Raw genomic sequence first — 6,478 nt, 5'->3', positions numbered from 1 at the left:
TTATTCTTAAATATATCTTCCAAAGGATTGTATTAAAAATTTACAAAAATAAATTGAGCCAAAGGTTGGCACATACCCATAATCCCAGCATGTGTGGGAGACTGAGGCAGGAGGATCGTGCACTATAAGCTAGCTCAGGCTATAAAAACCCTGCTTCAAAGTAAAGCAAAGCCAAACAAAAGGGACCTAAAATTTGTGCACAGCTTTGTCACTCAAGCTTACAACCCTAGAAAGCCATCTTCAAGTCATATCTTCGCTCCATTTTAAGGAGTTGAGTACGAGGGCTCGACTTACTGTGGTTGGGCAAAAGTGAGATGGAGCCCTCTGGTCCCATTTTCCACTGGTCCACTTTACATCTGGTTAGTATTGCCAAACCATGGAAACAGGCAGCTGTGGCCAAAGAGAAATATTTCTTTAAGTTTCTCAAGTGTCTCCCGAGGAGAGTTGCAGACAGCTGGTGATGACATAATGTTGGCTGACAAGAGCCCTCTTGGCCAATGCAGCCATAATAATGGCTGCTACCCACAGGGCATCTCTTCAGGGGACTTCAGCAGGGCACAGAGTCCTGAGGTTCACAACACAGGGAGGGCCCAACCTCTGAGCGAGGGGCACACCATCTGTCCGCAGCTCCTTTCACAGCTCTGCAGTTTTCTCAGACACATCAAAGATGTTTCCAAGTGAGAGGCGAGGACACAGCTGGGCAGAATTAGGCCACAGCCTGCTTTCCCTCCCGAAAAGCTGAGGGTGAAGCACAGGGCAGTTCATCCTCCAGATGGCTCAGTGTTTAATTAACATTGACAGCAGTTCGGACCTCAACCTGCCCCCATAAATGCCCAAGCTGTTGTCTGTGCTCCAGGTTCCAAGTGGGAGTCGCCCCAGGTACAGAAACATCCCCATCCCTGTTTTCAGCTGTAGCTCCCACACAGTAGCATCAGCCTTGCAGCCATGGTCCAAACTAGATTACATGATTGCATGGGTTCATGCTTTGGGCCTTGGAAGGATAAAGAGAACCTGGAAAAGACAGACTATGTGCTAGCCCTTATAGGTAGCTGGAGCCCATGGCCCACCCTGTGGAGCTGAAAGCTGGAGCGCACTACTGGTGCACAGGTGGTTCAGCCACTCATTACCCAAAAGGCACTGCTCAGTATCCCTGCACATTTGGGAGGATGCCACCCGATAAAGACTAGCCCCCAACTCAAATCTTCACTCTAGGGTCTGTTCACCTCATCTCCGTATCTGCTTCATTCCATAGAGGACCTCAGCTTTCTCCCCGTTTTCAACTGCATTTGATTGTTTTAAGAAGAAAAATCCCCACCCCAACTTTGCCAAGGCTTCTACCTTGCTGTCAACACTTCCATCAGATCCTTCCCTGAACCTCTAGGTGTCATTTGTAGACACCGAGGCTTCTTGCCAGGGCCCATACTGGCCCTCTGATAGCTACAATACCTTTCTCTGAACTTTCCAACTTCTATAACCTCTCCATCTGAGCTGTGGAATAGCCTCCTCTGGGGGCTTTCTCTCAGTCCCCAGGAGTTCCTACCTAGACTCTCTCGCTCTACCCTGCTCCCTGCATCTTCAACCATGGCTTTGCTTCAAGTGACTTTCTCATTTTACCCCATGACCTTCTTCAAGCACTCCTGATGATGGTACAATAACTTCTTGCATTGTAATGTCACAATTCGCATTGTGATAGCACAGAAGAGTACTGTGATGATGCAAAATGTATTGTTGTGACACAATAGGGCAGTGTGATGGCACAGTGCCATATTAGGATGTCACGATTCAGCATTCTGGTGACAGTGAAGAACTGTGATAGCATAATGCAACATTGCAGTGTCACCATTCAATGTTGTGATGGTACAGCAGAGGGCTAATATGTCACAATTACGACTTCACAATGCAACATAGTAATCTCATAATACAGCACTGAGATGCCACAGTGTGATGTCATAACTTAGCATGACATTACAAACAGAAGCGTGAGTCAGTATTGTGTGTCAGAGTTCAGCACTGTGATGGCACAATGAAGCTATCTGATACTAAAACTGAATTTTATGATGTCATAATGAGCACTGTGGTAGCACAAAGAGAATTGTCATGGCACAATAAGACATTATGATGGTACATTACAGCATTTTGATGTCACAATTCAGCACTGTGATATCACAGTTCAGAATTGAGATGGCACAATGGGACATTATGACTTCACAGTGCAACATAATGAGGCCATAATACTGTACTAAGATATCACAGTGCCTCATTGTGATTGCATAAGGGAACATTGTGATGCCACAATTTATCATTAGGATGTCACAGTGAAACACTGTGATGTCATAATTCAGCATTGTGATTACATAATGGTGCATTACAAGATCTCGAGGGAGCATTGTTTTGTCACTGTTCAACATTGTGAGGCTCAGTGCAGCACTGTAATTTCACAGTAGAGCATTGTGATGGCACAATAAAGTTTATGACACCTGGAAGCCATGTGTTGTCACAACTGAACACTGTGATTGCACACTTTAGCATTTTGAGGGTACTGTGGAGCACTCAAATGCCACGATGAAGCATTTTGATGCCACAAGGAAGCACTGTGATGTCACAATTCAACACGTTGGTGAAATAATGGAACACTGTGATATCATAATTCGGCACTGTGACATCACATCTCTGCAGCATGACTGCATAGAATCCATGTGCTGAAAAATGAATCTCCAATGCCACAGAGTTGGGAGGTGGGACCTTTCAGAAGTGTTAGGTTAAAAGCGTGTGTCCTTAGGAATGGGTTTGGTAGTTGGAGGAGGCTCATGGTCTCCCTTCCTCTGTCATGAGAGGATCCAGTGTTCAAACATCATCTTAGATACAGAGTTGGCCTCACCATACACCGGCACTTAACCATGAACCTTATAGCTTCAAGAACTATGAGGGGAAAGTAGGAATTTTAGCTAGTTGGTAGTATTCTGTTACAGCAGCACAGAAAGTACTAATCTCTATCATGTTATCATAACCAGAGGGACATTTTAAAATGTAAAATCAAATGTCACTCTTCTGGCTGAAAACCCTATGAGTTCTGAAGCTCTTGCCTACAGCGTCCTAATTTCTTAGTATGATCCCGGCTTTTTCTACCCCCACTGCCCATGCTTTGCAAACCCCAGCATTAGTAATAAAACCCTATTGTAAAATACCACATACTTGGAGTCATAGACCATTGAGGAACCAAGCTGGATGCTTCAGCACTACTGGCTAGTTGGAGATTTGCTGTTGGTAGTGGTGGTAATTTGTTTTTTTGTTTTTTGGTTTTTTGGTTTTTTTGGTGGTGGTGGTGGTGGTAATTTGGTTTGGTTTGATTGGTGTTCATTACTCATTTATTTTATTTTATTTTATTATTTATTTTAAAATAATTTATCTAATTTTATTCTATTTGCATTGGCATGTCAGAATCCCTGGAACTGGAGTTACAGGCAGTCGTGAGATGCCATGTGGGTGCTGGGAATTGAACCCGGGTCCTTTGGAAGAGCAGCCAGTTCTCTTAACCACTGAACTACCTCTCCAGCCGCATTAATCATTTTTTTAATTATTTATTTATCTTCGTAAGTGTTTTGTTTGTATGCATATATGTGTGTGAGAGTGTCTTTTCTTTTCTTTTTTTTTTTTTTTTTTTTTTTTTTGAGGCAGGGTTTCTCTGTGTAGCCTTGACTGTAGTGGACTCACTTTGCAGACCAGGCTGGCCTTGGACTCACAGAGATCAGCCTGCCTCTGGCTCCCAAGTGCTGGGATTACAGCTGTGCACCACTACCACCCAGCCCATATTCTTTCCTGAACCCAAATTCCTCCCAGATCCTCTCCATCCCCCTTCCTACCCAAATTCATAATATATATATATATATATATATATATATATATATATATATATATATATATCAAAACACAAAGTAAGAATTACAATCAAAATGGACAACTAAAAAAAAAAGAATAAAATCAATAAGGCAAATACCAAAACACACACACACACACACACACACACACACACACAGAGTCCTTGTAGGCCAGCTACTCTTGGGCATGCAGCCCACCCATAGTGTGGTTGACATCCTCAGCAACTGACTTTCCTTTCCCAGGAGGAATCAACTGCAAATGCTTCTTGGTTGAGGGTGAGACTTTCTCTTCTTAGTGCTGGGATTTTGTCTTACTTGAATCTGCCTAGGTCTTGTGTATTCTGTCACAGTCTCTATTGCTGTAAAGAGACACCATGGCCACAGCAACTTTTATAAAAGGAAGCATTTAATTGGGGCTTTCTCACCTTCAGAGCTTTAGTCCATCGCTGTCAGGGCAGGAATTGTGGTGCTGGAGAGGCAGCTGAGAGTTCTACATCTGGCTTGGCAGGAGGCAGCAAGAGAAAGAGACACTGGGCCTGGCTTGAGCGTTTGAAACCTCAGAACCCACACACTTTTTCCAACAAGGCCACACCTCCTAATGGGGCCACTCCCTGGTTAACCAAGCATTCAAACCCATGAACCTATGGGGGCCATTCTTATCCTTACCACCGTAACGTGTGTGTCAGTCCTTATGTGTCTGGAAGACACTGTATCCTTGCAGTCACCCGGCACCTCCAGTTCTCAGCCTCCTCTTCTGCATAGCTTCCTGAACCTGGAGGACAGGGATTTGAGAAAGGTGTCCCATTTAGGGCCGAATGCTCCAAAGGCTGTCACTCTCTGTCCCTTGTGCAGTTGTGGGTCTCCACGTTAATAATCATCTAATGTAAGAAGCTTCTCCCGTGAGAGTGGGGTGATGCTCACTCTATGGGCCTAGCTGTATGTCATTAGGAGCCATTTTGTTCCCATTGCTACTAATTTCATATTGCAGAGAGTACTATGCTCACTACTGGGGAGGGAGAGTGACCATGCGCCTCAGGCAGCTGGGAACCCTATCAGCTACAGCAAAACAGCCAGCCTTGTAAGCTACACCCACCAGCACCACAGTGAGTACTACCTAACCCTGATGCCCAACCCAGACCAATTCATTCAAATCTTCCTTAATGGAGGCAGGCATCAGCACACTTAAGTGATATGGAATTAACCACTCACTTTCTCATGGGAGCCATGCCTTGCACTGCTAACAGGGACAACAGGCCATGAGTAGGTAGATTATGGGCCCTAGACGAGCACCTACTACTTTTATGCCCTAAATGGACATAGCACTAAACCAGCTCCTAATGACATCACTATACCCACAGATTTAGCATTGTCCTCCAGTCCTCATCAGAGAAGCTACTTTTTGCAGCAGGCGGTGATTAACACGGAGACCCACAGCCGGTCAACAGGTAGAGAGTAAGAAGCTGTGGAATGCCAGCCCTAAAGTGGACATCTGTATCCTACACAGTCCTCCCCAGGCTCAGAGAGCATCACAGAAGAGGAGTCAGAACCTAAGAGCCAGAAGTAGGTGATTTCAGGGGAACAATATTTTCTGAACACAGCAGGGCAATTGCCGTATGAAGTCACAGTGGCTGTGAAGGCACGAACAAGACTGGTGCAAGATCAAGTCAGACAAAAATCCCCAGCCCCGAAGATGGAGGCAGACAAGGAGGTGCCCCACGCGTAGCTAAGGAGCTATTGGCAATTAATGGCTGCTAGAAGAAGGTGAGTTAGCTTTCTTCAAGGTCGTTGGCCCTGGGAGGCTACCCATGCTGCAGTAGATGGTCCTACACTAACGTACATGCTGAGAGCACTGAGTGGACTCGGTGGGTAAAAAAAAAAAAAAGCTTGAGGGCCGCTGGCGTGGGGCTGCTCAGATGCTCCACGGCTTCGGTAGCAACCGACTCTCCACAGCTGATTGAGCAGCGTCAGCACCTTCCCCAGGAGCTCGCAGGCCCCTGCTCCACAGTAACCATGTGTGACCGGAAGGCAGTGATCAAAAAACGCAGACATATCGGAAGAGATGCAACAGGACTCAGTGGAGTGCACTACTCAGGCGTTGGAGAAACACAACATTGAGAAGGATGTTGCAGCCCATATCAAGGAGTTGGACAAGAAGTACAGCCCCGCCTGGCACAGCATTGTGGGGCGGAACTTCGGGAGTTAAGTGACACATGAAACCAAACACTTCACCTACTTCTACCTGGGACCGGTGGCCATTCTTCTGTTCAAATCCGGTTAAAAGCGTAGACTGTACCAAACACCCAGTGATCTATCCAAAAGCAAGGACTGCATCCTGACTTCTAATACCAGAGACTGAATCTTCAGCCTTGCTAAGAGAACACCTCGTTTGAATCTGTTGTTTTGTATAGGGCATCATCTCTGTACAAGTTTGTGATTATAAAATAATTAGTTAAAACAGCTTACATTTGTAAAAATGAAAATAAAAAATAAAAAATAAAAACTTGAGGGGCTGGAGAGATGGCTCAGTGGTTAAGAGCACGATCTGTTCTTCCAAAGGTCCTGAGTTCAATTCCCAGCACCCACATGGCAGCTCATGCCTATTT

The 6,478-nt window shown here is 45.2% G+C and overlaps 1 pseudogene; it reads left to right on the top strand.

Moving 5' to 3' along the window:
• Window positions 1-5,885: 5,885 nt before the first annotated feature.
• LOC127192112 (dynein light chain 1, cytoplasmic-like) lies at window positions 5,886-6,153 on the top strand (annotated as a pseudogene).
• The last annotated feature ends 325 nt before the right edge of the window (window positions 6,154-6,478 follow it).

Source organism: Acomys russatus, chromosome 7 (assembly GCF_903995435.1).
Source record: "Acomys russatus chromosome 7, mAcoRus1.1, whole genome shotgun sequence".
Taxonomy (NCBI): Eukaryota; Metazoa; Chordata; class Mammalia; order Rodentia; family Muridae; genus Acomys; species Acomys russatus.
Note: the sequence above shows the minus strand (reverse complement) of the source record. Positions and strands in the feature narration are given on the sequence as shown.